Raw genomic sequence first — 16,001 nt, forward strand, 5'->3', positions numbered from 1 at the left:
ACAGCACAGACCTTTTTTTGCAGTTCAGTTGTGCGTTCACGTTGCTTGAAATAACAAGGCATAATATGCTGAAAATGTTGCTTATTTTCGTCCAGCTTCAATATTTAAATAGCTACACAAAAATTCACCATTTTGATAAGTTTTTTTAAATGCATGCTGACATGACAGCTGTCCCAATACAATTTAACAAAATTGTTTTAAATGAAGTTAATGACAACTAAGCGCTACTAGAGCCATCTTGAGGGGTAAAAATGAACAAACTTTTTGGCCAACCCAATGTATGGAACACATTTCTTTAAAGTGCTCATAGGACAGTTACTAGAATCAGCCACAGGCTGGTCATAAAGCAAACTCTAACAAATTTCAATTTAAAATTAAAATCTTAAGACAAGCGTTCTCTGACTATGGTAGAACTAAGTTATGCATCATTAAAAAAAGAAAAGTAAAATACAGAATCCCCCAATTGCTTCAACATTAAGCAACACAATTCTAAATAAGCCATGGGTCCAAAAAGAAAACCAAACCAAACCAACCTGACGGGATATTAGACGACCCTGATCTAAGCACAGAGGACCCAGTGCACCAACGCTGTGGAGTGCCGCTAAAGCAGGGCCCCCAAAGAAACATACAGCTGCAAAAGCATGGGGGCCGGGGGGTCCCCTGACATCAGCCCCGGGTCCTCCAGACCCCAGCGTCCCTCAGGGAGCTCCAGGACTGGAAGGTTCACCTTGAGAAGGACCCCGTGGGGGTGACCCAGCAGCCGAGGCTCCGCTGGGGCAGGGCTGGCAATTTCCGGGAGGGCGCCGGATGTGTGCGTTTGCGGGGGGCAGGAGAAAGGATCAGTCCCCGGGGGCCCCCACTGTCACTCACAAGGACGCAGGGTTGCGACAGGGAGGAGGGCGAGGGAGACGGAAGAAGAGCCGTCGGGGAGCCCGGGGCTCTGACTCCAGGCAAGTTAGGCTCCTTGACTTGCGCCCGTCGCATTTAACCTAAAAAGAATTATTTTCAAGTAATTATCAAGGGGTTCAGGTAACTAAGTTAATGAAAAGACTGCATTTTGTGGGGCACACACTGGTACGTGTGTGAAGACCAAAAGCAGTTTGCTCGTTACAATGCGAGTCCCTCAGCTGATAGGAGAGGGTGAGGGACAGACTTTCCCCTCTGGCACTAGGATGGGGGACACCCGCCCCCACTAGGAACCACCTGGATGCTGGGGATGAATAACACACGTCAGAACAAAGTGAGAAAACTCCTGAGGAAGGGGAGTAAGAGGAAGGAGGAGCCAAAGCTGACGGCAAGCTCGCCTGGCAGGAAGTGCAGGTGTTTGCTGACGCCAGAAATGCAGGGACCTGCGGGTCACCTGCTGGGTGGGGGAAGGGAGGCGTGGCCTCAGACAGGCACGTGGGACGGGGACCCGGTCACTGCAGAAAGCTGGACGCCATGAAATGGAAGGCTGGGGGACAGCCGCCGCCCCCAAAGGGACACAGGGAATTAGCTGAGTGACTCTCAGCTCCATGTGGTGAAGAAGCCAGTGTTCCTGAGAATTTGAGGCCACAGACCTGCCCTCGTGTGAGTGTGGGTTTCACATTTACACCTGCGCGATCAGAAAACCCTCTGAGAGATCAGCGCGGTCGGTCTCGGGAGTTTGCACCGAAGCGCCTTGCAAAGCAAGTGCAGTGCTCCTCGGAGATGCTGGAAATAGCTGCCCCCGAGGTCCCCTCGTTCCCACAGATGAAGATCAGTCAGATGTGAGCTCGCAGTCAGCGGTTACCAAACACGGGAGGCGCAATTCCCCACGAGCGAGAGTCACGGGGGAAGGAAAAGGAAGAACCGGAATCAGATTCCCAAGGACTTCAGCACTGGGATTGTCAGACACCAGTTATAAGATGAGTACGCCTAAAAAGTTTATAGAAATAAGCAGGAATGGGAAATAATGGGGTAAAATAGGAGGGAAAACCATGCAACTTGGGAAATAAAAACGTAATCATTTAATGTTAAAACTTGACGGACAGGTGAGTCAGCAGATTAAATGGACCTCAACAGAAAATGAGTGAACCGAAATATGTCAGAAAAAATGTACCCAGAATGGTCCCGGAGACAAAACGCGGAGAACAGAACCGAGACTCACGCCCCGTGGAAGAACTCGCGGATGCAGCACAGAGGGCGCTGGGACACCCCTCTCAGTGACGGACAGGCCAAGTGGACATGTCACGGGGAGGGCGTGGAAGACCGGAACAACAGAACAATCATGAGCCAACATGTGCTCTCTTGTTCTCAAAAACTAGGGAAACATTCTTTCTGAACACACGGGGCCCGTTGATGAAACGTCACCATGGAGCTAGCCGTAAAGCCGCTCCTGATGAGCTTCAAAGACCACATCCAGTGGGTCATGTAATTTGAACACAATACAACTACACGTGAATAAAAAATCATTAAACACCCATATGCTTAGAAATGGCCCCGGCAAAGCCGACTGAATAACCCCCAGCACCCACGTGAGTGAGAGGACATGAGCTTCAACCAGCCAGAAGAGAGTTTTCTTGATCTCTCTCCCCAAGACATTCAGTAGGAACCCCAAAGAATTCAATACTTTGGGGTTTAACTATCCCTGGAATAACTCTAGAAAAGCTTAAAATCAGATATGGAAAGATCAGGTTACTCCTCAACCAATTTAACTGCCTGCCAAACAAAGCCCAACATCCTTTGTAGGAAGAAAACATTATTCAGACTGTCCACAATATAGAAATGTCTAGAATCAGGTGATCTAGAGCTACAAGAAAAATGAGTCAGTGGAAACCTGAATTTTCCTACAACCACTAAAAAAATAGTTTTAAAATCCACCCACCACGTAAAACAGCAGACTCAGACAAATTTTATAAGAAAGTTCTACCATGCATTCAAAAAAAACAGGTAATTCCAATGTGACACCAACTCTTTTTTTTTTTTTTTTTTATGATTTATTGTTTTCAAAGTGAGGGAAGGGAGGCAGAAAGGGAGAGAAACATCCTCTTCCACAAACTCTTCACCAGAACAGGACAAAGGAGGGAGACAGAGGGAGAGAGATCATATCCCCAGCTCAATCACTGAGGCTAGCATGACCTTGGCATCCAGTGAGATATAGAAAGGTTGAGAAACGATCAGTTTTACCGAGGAACATAGACAGAAAAGTCCAGAACATCAGCAGGAAAGCCAGGCAGCAGATGAAAAGGATCATGCGGTCAGACACTTACTCCAGGTAACGTGACGTGAGTCTGGACGCTCACATGGCTGTTTAATGTAATTCACCACATACCACGTGAAAGGAGAAAGGTCCACATGAGGCTCTCAGCAGGCACCAGAGAAGCATTCCTTACTTTTCAAAACTCATTTATGACAAGACTCTGAGCAGTATGAGAATAAAATGAAACTCCTTTAATCTCATAATAGGTACTTACTGAAAAACCTACTCCAAATTCACACTTAATGCTGAAATATTAGGGACATTTCCTTTAAATTCAGGAACAAGTTTAAAATGCCTGCTGTTAGCATTTCTATTTAACATCGTAGCAGAGAGCCAGCCCGAGTGATAAGACAAGGAAAAGAAATAACAATGACAAAATGTGAGATGGAAAGGAAGAAACAAAATTGTTATTATTTGCAGACTGCTTGCTCGTCTAAACAGGAATCAAGAGCACCCACAGACAAATATTTGCATTAGTGGGAAGCTTCAGCAAAGTTTAGAAACCACCATGTTGGTTTACACTAGAGACAAAGAGTTTTTTAAAGTATTTTTTAAGGTACCATCTTAAAAATAACCAAAAGTGTAAAGTACCTTTATAGGAATAAATATCACAGAAGCTGCATATGATTTTTATGAAGAAAAATTTTTACTTTACAAAAAGCATGATAAAAAATCTAAATTAAAAACTATAACCTACTGATGGAAAAAAATGCCAATATCTTCAACATGTTTAGTTTCACCCAAAAGAAGGCAAAAATTCAACACAATTTCAAATGAAATTTCCATCAAGTTTTATATAAAACTTGACAAATTGCTCCTAAAAATGTATATGGAAGAGTAAGATGCTAAGAACACCAAAAACAAGCTTAAAGAAATACAAGAACCTAGAAAGTACCATGCCCTATTGATTGTCTTCATATAAACTATAGTAATTAAGACTTCCGGCCAAGATGGAGGCGTAGACAGACACACTGCATCTCCCTCCACAGCTAAGAAGGAACACAACTACCACACAACTAGAGATAACCAGAAGTTCCAGAAAACAGAGCTGCATGGAAGTCCAACAAACAAAGATATAAAGAAGAAATACTCACCCAGACAGGTAGGAGGCTGGAGAGGATGCGTTGTGATGGTGGCAGCAGTGGGGGCAGTGGCAGGTCATTAGAAAGCACAGTCAGATGTTTTAAAAAGTCGGGAGGGACACCTGGGGAGCACTCCCAGCCCCGGACCAGACGGCACAACTCATGGTCCCAGCACCGAGGAAAATAAAGCCTCATTGCTTCTGACTGTGCAGACCAGTGGGGGTTGGGGCGGAGGCAGAAACTGCCAGGCTCTCAGCAGAGTCCGCTTGTTTAAAGGGCCCCCATGGACCTAGAACATCACAGACCCACCCACTCTGGGAACGACGGCCATGGCAACATCTAGAGAGGCACCAGTCCCGTACAAAGTGGGAGAAGTGCCTGCAAAAGGGGCAAGTGCTGGGCAGGAGGCATTGTTTCCTCTCAGACCCCTCCCCACACACACAGCAGCACAACCTGGTGAAACGGGTCGCCCTGTACTGACAAATCCCTAAGGCTCCGCCCCTTACAACGTAACAGGTGTGACAGCTCTGCCTAAGACACAGAGGCAAACACACAGGAGCCTGTCAGAATGAGGAGACAGAGACATATGGCCCCAAAGGGGGAACGGATCAAGGTTCCAGTGGGAGAACTAAGTGACGAGGAGATAGCCAACCTCATAGACGAGGAGACAGCCAACCTAACAAATGTAGAGTTCAAAACACTGGTGATAAAGATGCTCACAGGCTTGACAGATATGCTTCAGTACAGCAGATGCATAAGGGAAGAAGTGAAGGCTATGCTAAGTGAAACCAAGGGAAATCCACCCAAAACCAATGGGGAAGGGAAGGAAACCAGAGTTAAGATCAATGACTTGGAACATAAAGAAGAAAAAAAGTCAGCCAGTGCAGAATGAGGAAACAAGAATTGAAAAAAATGAGGAGAGGCTTATTAGGACAACTTTAAATGTGTCAGCATCTGAACCATAAGAGTGCCAGAAGGAGAGGAAGAGCAAGAAATTGAAAGCTTATGTGATAAAATAATGAAGCAAAAGTTCCCAAATTTGGTGAAGGAAATAGACATGTAAGTCCAGGAAGCACAGAGAGTCCAAAACAAGCTAGACCCAAGGAGGACCACACCAAGACACATCATAATTAAAATGCCAAAGGTGAAAGATAAAGAGAGAATCCTCAAAGCAACAAGAGAAAAGCAGAGAGTTACCTACAAAGGGGTGCCTATAAAACTCTCAGCTGATTTCTCAAAAGACACTTTGCAGGCAAGAAGGGACTGGCAAGAAGTATTCAAGGTGATGAAAAGCAAGGACATACAACCCAGATTACTCTATCCAGCAAAGCTATCACTTAGAATGGAAGGGCAGATGAAGTGCTTCCCAGACAAGGTAAAGCTGAAGGAGCTCATCATCACCAAGCCATTATTATATGAAATGTCAAAGGGACTTACTTAAGAAAAAGAAGATCAAAATTATGAACATTAAAATGAAACGGAGGAAGGAAGGCAGCGGCCTCAGAGGCTGGCAGGCCCTGAATGGAGACACACAGAGGTCCCAGCCCTGGCAGGGTGACAGCTGCTCACCCTCAGGAAAGGGACCCTTGGGTTCAAGCTCCCCCCGCTCAACCTGGAACAGCTTTTACTGGGCGCCTGTGCAGAGGACTGGGCTGACCCGTGCCGTGGGGCAGAGGGGTGGGGCAGGGCAGGTGGACGGGTGTAGAGAGGGGGACAGAAACCTCTGGAAGTCAGGAGAAGCTGGGGCAGGTCCCAGACCCTCCCTGACAAGGCACACCCCTCAGGAGCCTCGGTCTCCAAGCCTGAAAGATGGGAGGGACACCGTCTGCCCCGTGGGGTCTTGGGGGGCATCAGATGAGGGGCTCACAGGACGTGCACACTGCAGGCTGCACCCAATGCATGCCCACGCTCTAACTCCCCACCCCCAACCTACAGTGGGGATGGGGTGACACCCTTGGGTGCTCACAGGCAGCTTAGAGGTAGTGGCAGCCTTTGAGGGGACCCAGCCTGCAGCAAACTCTGCACATGCGTGTGAATGAGTGTGAGCCTGGGGGTGAGCGTGCAGTGAGGTGAGTGAGCAGGTGTGCGGGACTGCAAGTGTGTGCGTGTGTGTCCCAGGTGGCCGCTCCGATGGGACCCCGCTGGGGAGGGGTGAGGACTGAGAACTGGGAACCTGGCAGGTGGCGTCCGGGCCTGCCCTCCTCAGACCCCCCAGGAGCTAACAACTGAGCAGGAGTGGGGGGGCCCTTCCCCACCCCATGGAACTGGGGATTAGGGGGTTAAAGCCAGGGTGAGCAGGCAGACTGTCCAGATGGGAGTGACCCTCAGGCCACAAGGGGCGCAGCTTCCCCTTCAAAGACCAAGGGGAGCTGGCAGGGGAAGCTGGGGTGAAGGCAGGTGCTGGGTGGTGTTGTCGGGGTACTGAGGCCCTCCCGAGCGACCAGGAGAGGTCAGGAGGCTTAGCCTCAGCTGCCAGCTGACCCTAAATGTGCCCTTCATCCTTCCAATGACCCTGATGCAGTGACTCCGTCATCAGGTCCTGGAGGCGCTGGGCTGGGAGTACCTGGGTCAGCTAGCACCCCTCACCAGCAGCCAGGATCAGAAGTTGAATGGGATCTGGTCATTGTCAGGAGCCAACAGCCACCTGCTAGGCCAGGTGGGGCAGTGGGGCACAGGCCCTGCAGGGGTCCCACCCCCGCCCTGGCCTGCCTGTGTGTGTGTGTGCTGGGGGGACACAGGTGGGCACAGGGGTCAGCCGAGGGAACAGAAAGAGAACAGACCTCACTGCCCACCCTCCCGCTGTGCCTTTGGATACCCCCGATCTGGCAGCCCCAGGCATGAAAAGGACAGAGGGACAGTGGCGGTGACACCGTGGGTGCCCTGTGGCCACCGGGGGGGCGAGCTCTGTCCTGGGCTAAGCACTCTAAATGGGCTGGGCAGGAGGACAAGCACATCCTGGGGGGCCACCAGCTGCTGAGTGACGCTGATCCACCACTCTGTCCCCACCCTGGGATGGCAGCTCGGGCCCACTCGGCGCTCAGAAGTACAGGGTCGCCTGGGCACGTGCCCCGGTCAGCTGATGCTAAAGGCCAGGGCAGGGCTCCGAGGCCAGTAGCCTCTCCACAGCCCCCACGCCCGCCCCATGCTGTGGTACCGGGACCCCGTGCCCACGTTCCCACTGCTGCGCCCAGCTCCCCTCCGCCGGCCGGCCTGTGAGAGCCGAGTGGCCGGCAAGGGCTCCTCCACCCCCCACCCAGGCTCCCATCTCCACCGCCCACCCATGTCCCTGCCCAACCCCATCCCACCTTCCGGAGCCCACGGGAAGACCTCTCTGCTCTGCCTCCATAGCACATGGCCAGCCTGGGTCAGCAGGGGTGGCACCAAGGAAGAGGGAGTGGGCAGGGCTGGGTGTCTGGATGCCCTCTGCCCAGTGGGGACGGGCACGAGGCCCAGCCTCGCCCGCCCTGGCTCTGGGCTCTGGGCAGAGCCTGTCTCCACCCAGCTGCACAGCCCGCAGCAGTAGGAGGCCCAGGGGCAGGCAGGGGGCTTAGGCCCCTTGGGGCCTGCAGAGCTCTCCCTGGGAGCCTTGGGGCCCAGATGGCACAGCGGACCCAACCTCGCTGCCCCACGGGCCACACCCCAGCGAGGACACTGCCCTGCAGACACAGCACCCGCTGCTGGCACACCTGCTCCAACCCTGACCACCCTTGTCCCACAGCCACACCTGCAAAATGGCCGCCAGGTACAGCCCCAACCCCCCACGCGGACCCCAGAGCGTCCCTTCAAACCCGAAGCTGCCTTCTCAGACGGGGTGGATGGGCGGGGCGGCCCTGGCAAGCCCCTTAGTCAGCGGGGACCAGGGCGGGGAGGACAGGTCGGATGGGACTTCTGCGCCCGAGTGCCAGGGTTAGGACGGGGCCACCGCACCCCCTCCTCGCCGCAGATCCAACCCGACAGCCCGAACAGCCCTCTAATCCCACAATGCGGACTCCCCCTGGGGGGCCGGCCGTCGGGGGAGGGGTCCACCGGTCGCTGGGGGAATGTCCCTATTCCTGGGATCGTGAGCGCGCAACGGGTCCGCGCCGAGGTGACGTCGCGCCCGCGCCCTGCAGGCCCCATGACTTGGCATTCCCTCCTTCCCCTCCCCCTCCCCGCCCTGCGGCCCGCTGTCCCCCCACCCCCCGCCCACCCAGCGCCCTGCCAACTGCGGACCTCCTCCGCCGGGAGAGTCAGAGTTGGGGGGGCAGCTTAAAGGGGGCGTACAAGGGTCTTCCCTGCACTGTTCCTCCCTGTCATTTGAGCCTGGGTGCCCGCGGAGAGCCGCAGCCGAGATGTCGCGGTCCCGCAACCCCCTCCCCGCCCGCTGCCGGGGGCCACACCTGTTACTGGGGTGCTGGCTGCGCAGACGCAGGCCTTGTCCGCGGGCGGCCCCTCCAAGCTGTTGATCTTTCTGGAAAGGAGCTGGGGTCTCTTGGGAAGAGGGCACGGCTGGGGTGGGGGCGATTGGCAGCCCCCGATGTGCGCACGAAACCGGCGGCGCGGCCCTCCCGCCGCAGCCCCCGCGCGCCCCGCCCGCCCGCGTGTTTTGCTCTTGGATCCAGCATCTGCCCTCCCCCACCCCGGGGACCCGGGCAGGTACTCGCGCCCCGCGCCCTGGGCGCCCTCCCCCCGGGCCCGGCCGCTGCAGCCGCGCCCCTCCCCGGTGCCCCCATCCGAGTCCTCTCTCCTCCTCTCCATTCCTCCCGCCCCGCGCCGGTCCAGGCGCAGCCCGCGCCGCATCCCTGCTCGGTGGCTCCTCTCCAGGAGGAGGGAGGGTGTCTCGAGATGCAGCTGACGACGCTCGCCCTCCGCGGGCGACCCCGGCCCACCCCGGCCGAGAGTACCGCCGCCCCGGCAGGGCCTGCCGAGAAGGGGCCTTTCCGGAGAGCCCTGCAAGGCTGCAAACGCAGGGCGGACACCCCTGAATTCGCCCCATTGTTGTCGGCAGGGACGGGAGCGGGCGAGGGGGAAGGGAAGGGAAGGGGCCGCGACCAGGACGCCTGCGCCGGATGCGAGCGCGCAGCCGGGGCGCAGTCGGTGCAGGTGCAGGTGCAGGATGCGGGAGGCCGGGCGGGCAGCGGCCTTACCTCTCCGGCGTCACTGGCGGCGGCCCGGCATGGGCGCGGGCAGGGACGCGCGTCCCGGAGCACCGAGCTGCTGCTGCTCCTGGGCTGCACTGGGCGATGTGAGGGCGGCCCCGCGTGACGGGCTGCGCGCCCCCCGCCCCGCCCCGCGCCCCTCCTGCCGCGCTTGTGGGCTGCGCGCGGCGCCCGAGTCCAGCCGCCAGCTGGTTTGTCGCGCGGGGAGAGGGACGGGCGTCGCGGCCGCCGGGAGGATGGGACTGGAGCCAAAGGGGCTGGGTCTGGGCTGTGACATCACCGCTGACGCCGTGATGCGCTGGATGGAGAGGTGCGGGACTGACCTCCGGACTTGGACGAGACGTCCTCTTTCCCGGCTCGGCCCCCGCGCTCCCGCGCAACCTGGCAGAGAACAGGGACTCGGAGGCTCCCAACCCCGACGTCCCCTACCCAACCGGACTAGCCCGTTGACCCCGCCCCGAGCCCTCCGGAATCTGACCCTTTTCACTTGAAAACATGAAATCTCTCTCTGCCTGCCCCCGCGAGGTCAACTGCACAGACCCGTCATCGCCGAGGGACAAAGCTCGGGTGGGCTCCGTGCACCAAGGAGCGGCAGTAGGGGGCGGGATGGGGACCCTGACTCAGGTGTAACAGATGCGCACGGCCAGAGTCCTGGACTGAGACCGCAGCATCGCAGACAGCCCTCCGGGCGGATGATGCAACCCTCGTGCCCGCGGATGCGTCAGGCCTGGGGAGACCCCGCCCCCGCCCGCCCCACTGCTCCTGGTCCTCAGACCCCGCTGTTCTCACTCCTTGTCTGTCTCTCCAGCCTAAGGTCCCGGGACCCCCAGTGACACTGGCAAACCCCGGCCTTCGTCACTCCCCAGCCCCTCTTCCCGACCGGCCACCAGGGACAGGCTGGCAACCCTGCGTGCGCCACCAACCTCCACCCGCCTCGAGCCAGCTCACCCACCGGAACTGCGGTGGGTGCGTGACGTCAAGCCACCTTGAAACCCGGCGCGTCCCTTTCCAGCCCTGTGCCTGCCCCCCCACCCCCACCCCCAGTCCTCCGTCCTCAGCACCCTGGGGCTAAGCCGCCCCGCGTGGCACTGAGGGCTTTGCTCGGTAACTGTCTCCTCCTCGCCCAGCCCCGGGAGGGAGGGGTCGCGCGGCGCCCCAGTTTGCAGCATCCGTGTGGCCCGTGCCTTGAAAGGAACGTCTGCAAGGGAGATCATCCTTCACCGCCCTCCCCTCCAAAGCAACGCCTCCCCCCGACAGCGCCTCCATTTTCTATTCACTGTCAGCCCCTCCAAGCTTTTAATAGAAACAAACTATCTGGGGGGGGGGGGGGTCTTCACCATTTCCATTTTTTAAATTTATTTTATTTTATTTATTTATTTTTCGAGAAGGAGGAAGGGAGGGAGAAAGAGAGGGAGAGAAACATCAGTGTGTGCTGGCCTCTCGCACACCCCCACCTGGGGACCTGGCCCACAACCCAGGCCTGTGCCCTGACTGGGAAACGAACCGGCGGCCCTTTGGCTTGCAGGCCGTTGCTCAGTCCACTGAGCTGTACCAGCCGGGGCTCATTCCCATTTTTATTATACTCATCGATCCAGTCACATTCTCTGCTTGAGCCAAAATTGTCATTTCCATGCTTTTAAGAATCAATTCACTTCACTGAGGTTTTAAAAGTACTAGTGTATCTGTTCTCACACCTGTGGTTTCTGTACTTACTGCTTCTTTTTCATTCTGTATTTTATTTGCATTTTTCTTTTTCAATACTGAAAGCATTTTCAAGGACTAACTTCCAGTTCTGTTAATAGTCTCATCCTTCCCTCCATCTCATGAGTTTCTGCCCTTGTCTAAGTCCTTCTCTCTAGGTTCTTCGGATCTGGTCTGTTGCTCCGGCGTGAGCTCAGTGCTTATCCCCTTCCTTTCCAAGCCTTGCGAGTCTCTGACGGAGCTGCTTAAAGCTGCAGACCGCCTCTACTGCGCTGCCGTCCCGGCTCTCACAAAATCAGGTGCTTTCGTTACCATTCCGATCCAAACATTTATTAATGTCCCTGATAGCCTCCTTTTACCCCGTGGGTTATTGAATAATGTTATTTCCTTTCCAATGGTGTTTCTTTTATTAGTTTTTGTTGCCAATTTCTCATTAAGTCGCGTTACTGTTGGAGAGCAGGGCCCATGTGCAGTCAGGGTCCTGGCAGAGGCAGACGGCACACTCAGGTTGGGTATGGCCAGGGGGGCTGTCTACAGAGGTGTGGGTAGCAGGTAGGGAACCACAGGTGGAGCAGCGCCCGGCCCGGAGAGGGGGGTGGGCGGGGAGGGGCAGGCTGTGGCCCTGGGAGGAGCAGAGGCCTCAGCTGAGGGTGCAGCCAGCCTGGAGGGATGCAGACTACACACCCCTGGGCCTCCCTCCCTCTCCTTCCAGGATCCCGTGGTGCTTTCTTTGGCTGAACTCAGCTGGAGGGCGGGGGCACCCACTGACCTAGTCCAATGAGGGTGTCTCCTGGAACCTGGGACAAAGGGGTCCCAGGAGCACAAACAAGCGAGCGTCACATTCAGTCTGCATGGAATTTCACCCTGGGAAGTTATTGAGGCTTCTTTGGGGCCTAACACTGGTCTGTAAATATTCTGCATGTCTGTTTGATGGATAGCGTGGCCTGGTCACAGACAGCACACTGTTTAATCTTTTTACCCTTTCCCATCGCCTTCCAGTGAGGACAGGGTTCAGTGCCACCCCCACCCCCCGGCCCCTGCCATCAAAATGGACTTCACTCTCAAACCTTCGTTGTAGGCCCTGCAACAGCCCCCGCCCCCACCAACCCGTGTTCTTCCAACCCACCGTCAACAACAAAAACGCAACAGTAAAGTTCAAGATCAAACTGGCTTTATTCACACCGATTCGTGAACCCGGCAGGGTCCCATCTAGCAAGTAGGAAGATCCCCTCTAAGCTTCAGAAAGGGGAGGATTCGATATACAGACAGACAGACAGACAGACAGGGGCCGGGGGAATTCCCACTGAAGAAGAGACGGCTTCCGCCTCGGGCCACCGTCCTTTGCAGGATGGGAAGGGCCTTCGGAGGCAGACAAGGCCGACCAGGGAATTGCAGGGGGACCGTTACATTCCTGGCAGAGGCGGGTATTCAGTGGGCCAGGTGACAGGGACGCAGCCCGAGGGGCCCCGTGTGGAGCCTGCTGTCTCTTTCCCCACCACGTTCTGAGCCCCTCGCCACTGAGATGCGCCCCGCGCCAGCGTCTCGCTTCGGCCGTGGGCTGCTCCCCGGCTCCCCTGGTTCGGAGCGTCCCGCCTAGCCCAGCGGCGGCGCCGATCCTCGAGCGCAGCCCCGAGACCCGCGCTGGGCGCAGGCGAGCCCTGTACGAATGGCAGCCGTCAGGGGACACGACGCAAGGGGCCCCTGGCCCTGAGGGCCCGTCACGCCACCTCCGCTCTCCTTAGACGGGTCCGCAGCTGCCACTGTAGGTAAGAAAAATTAGAGAGTAAAGCTACTGGCGAGGGAGAAAGCAAGCTGTCGTTATGTACAGATCGGTGGGGTGTACCCAGAACTCTGAAGGGGCCCCTGAAAAGTGACGGGAGGCAGGAAGTGCGGGGCAGGTGGGAGAAGCGACCGTCACCGAGCTGCGCGGGTTTCCGTGGCAACAAGCCACTGCCGGTGACAGCCGAGCGGAGGGTCGGGCGGGTCGCAGCAGCCGGAGGAAAGGTCAGACGCGCCGAATCGCATGAAATGGGCAGGTCCACGGAGCTGGGTGGGGGCCCTGGGGCGCCAGGCGGATGGCTGTGGGAACGGAGGGGACTGCCCAGCCTCAGCCCGGTCTCACCAGGACTCGCCAGGCCCGGGGTCCCCCGCCGGTGCCGCTGCGCAGGCAGGGCCTGCGGACCGCCCTGGAGGCCCCGCCCACTTGAGGCCACGCCCCCGGACGCCCCTCTCGGTTGCCGCAGCAACACCCTAGCGGCCGAGCCCCGGGCCCCGCGTCGCCGGGCAACGACGCTGCCATAGCAACGGCGGGCGTGTCAGCCGGCCCGCAGAGCCTCAGGGCGCCCGGGCGGGAGAGGCCCGCGGGGTCCAGCGCCCAGACCCTGCAGTGGGGCCACACCGCGGGGCCTCCACGAGCTCTAGCCGCGTTGCGGTGCGGTTCCTGATCCAAAACTGCACTTTTCATAAGAGGAAACTGAGGCCAAGATGGGAAAACGAAGGGAAGGTACTTGCTCTAAGCCAACCCGTCGGTGTCCAGGCGGGATCCTTTTCTTCCCAACTTTGCTCAGCCGCTAAGCAGGGCCAGGCCCCAAGAAAGCCCCGTGCGGGACCGTTTCTCTGGTCCGGACTCCGGATCTGCGGCCCCTCGCCCACCTGGCTCCTTGCCTGCCGGGTCTCCGGACGCGCCCTCCCCGCTGCACCACCTTCTCCTCGGCTTCTGCCGCCTTCCCTGAGACTGAGAATCCCGGTCCTCCCAAGCCCTGTCGGGACGCCTCGTCCATGCAGCCTTCCCGCCTTCACCACTGTTGGGAAGGTTCCCATCCTCTGCATGCACATCTGTTCCACCCTCTAAGGGCCTCAGGTCTCGTTTAAAGTGGCACGATGTGCTCCTTGGGGTTTGGGGAGGGGTAGAACAAATGAGTCCACAGGCAGGGTGTGAATAGTCTGAGAACCAGGCTGTCTGACCACAGTCCTGGGCAGGAAGGTGTGGCCCAGACTCCCACCTGGGAGGCCCACATGTGTGCAGAGCATTTAGGAACCTCGGCAATGGTGTGGGCAGGTTTCTTGCACACAGGGGGCTGCTGAGATGGGGTGGAGACCAGACGCCGGCCACCGGTTTGATGCAGGGGCAGGAGGAGCTGGCCAGAGCCTCAAGTCCGAGGGCTGGGCGTCTCCACCAGGCCGACCTGCAGGCAGCCTGAGGCCAGGCAGGCCAGGCCAGAGCCGAACTGAGTGGTGGCTTCAGCTGCAGCGGCCACATTGCAACACAGAGGGGTGGCCAGGCAGACAGCCTCGGGCCCAGCATGCAGACACCTGCTCCTGCTCGGGGCCAGCACCGGGGCCTCCCCACATTTGTAGCGAGATGCAGAATTGGCAGGACGCATATTCATCCATAACTGAGCTCGGCTCATGTGCGCCCTCTGGCACGGGGGGGGGGGGGGGCGCAATGGTCACCCCCATTTTACGGATGGAGAATCCGAGGCCTAGAGAGTTGAAAAGGCCCCTGAGGGTCAGAGGGTACCTGATGTATCTGATGTCAGTCCAAGCCAGACCCCTGACTGAACACGTTTTCCACGACTCCGGGAGCTTCTCAGGGGCCAGAGCAGCAGGGCCGGGGCCAGGCTGACCTCGCGGATGGTGAGAAGCAGCATCCTCGGGGGTTCGCCCACCCAGGCTGTAATGAATGGGGGCTGTTCCCTGGAGAGTGGGCAGGGCTGAGGACCCTGCCTCTACAATTCATCGTCCCACTCTGCTGCCGTCACACAGGGGGCGGGACCGTGGTTACACAGTTTCAGGGAGGAGGGACGTAGCCTGCAGGAGAGCACTGCTGGGCCCCAGACTCGGACACCAGGAGCCACGGTGGGACAGAGCAGAGCTGGGAGACCCGCACCAGCCAGGTGGAGACTGGGCCCTGGGCTGCTGGCCCGGGGGGGCCCCCAGGGACCTGCACTGTGTGCGCGCTGCTCTGCTGGGCTCTGGCGGCCGTGTGCTGGGCGGCGGTTGCTGACTCAGGGTCTGGCCAGCAGCAGCTGGCAGCCGGGTGGCTGGGCTGGGCTAGAGCCCCCTGTGGGGACCCGTGTCCGCAGGGCAGCTGCTTCCTGCAGCTCCCTCAGTGACCAGGGCCAGAAGGACATGCTGAGTCTTTACAAATCGAGGATGTCCCAGCACACGCCCCACCCCCTCCTTTCTCCTCTCATGGCCCCTCCGCTGTTTCCCCTCCTCAAGAAACCCCGCGGGCTCTGAGCTGTGTCTGGGCTCGTGGGGTTGGGGGATGGGAAGAGCCACCCTCTCTCTGTGCTGTGCTGTTTGTTAGGTACGGCTTGTAAGCTAGGATGCCCAGCGCCTACCCTGAGCTGGGTCGTGGTCGGGGAAGCAGCCTGGGGCTCCTAGGGCCTGCACACCAGGTCGGGAAGGGGTGGGCCCTAGAGAAGGTGTCCTGGGGTGCAGTGCATGGCACACTGCTGGGGGCCCCAAGGCTGATGCTCTGAGTGGGCACAGTCCTGCCTGAGGCGAGTCTGCCCTCTTACTCAAGACAGACAGACGCTTCCGCAGGAACATATAGCCCAGTGGAGGAGGCAGTGCGTGACGACGCTGGGGGTGCACAGGGCGGGACCCCCTTCAGACCTGACGCCCCACCCCCCCGTTTCACAATTGGCCCTCTCTGTGCCTGGCTCCCCCCTGTGCTCTCCAGGATAAAGTCTCCCAATGCCACCAACGCCTGGGTTCACCCTCCCTCAGTGGGTGCTGAGCCCCAGTCCACCCTGAGAAAACAGCAGGTCATCGAAGTCCCTGCCGCTGCCACACCTGAGGGTGCCACCAGCTTCCTGCCGGAACCCTCACTGAGAACATGCAGGCCCTTCT

General features: G+C 57.7%; 1 protein-coding gene and 1 long non-coding RNA gene across 2 annotated transcripts in view; both read right to left on the reverse strand.

Annotated features, from left to right (window-relative positions):
- KIF1A (kinesin family member 1A) overlaps positions 1 to 9,499 on the reverse strand; it is a 63,378-nt gene extending 53,879 nt beyond the window's left edge. The window contains exon 1 of the mRNA XM_090285342.1: positions 9,429 to 9,499. The gene's annotated coding sequence lies outside the window, so the exon portion shown is untranslated. The remainder of the gene's footprint in view (positions 1 to 9,428) is intronic.
- Positions 9,500 to 12,295: 2,796 nt separating this feature from the next.
- Positions 12,296 to 13,121, reverse strand: LOC150022872 (uncharacterized). The gene is made up of 2 exons (XR_016509735.1): positions 13,060 to 13,121; positions 12,296 to 12,901 (listed from the first exon to the last, which is right to left on the reverse strand). It is a non-coding gene; the product is annotated as an uncharacterized LOC150022872 (long non-coding RNA).
- Positions 13,122 to 16,001: the final 2,880 nt, after the last annotated feature.

This window comes from Furipterus horrens, unplaced genomic scaffold (genome assembly GCF_987537825.1).
Source record: "Furipterus horrens unplaced genomic scaffold, mFurHor1.1.pri manual_scaffold_1, whole genome shotgun sequence".
Lineage (NCBI taxonomy): Eukaryota > Metazoa > Chordata > Mammalia > Chiroptera > Furipteridae > Furipterus > Furipterus horrens.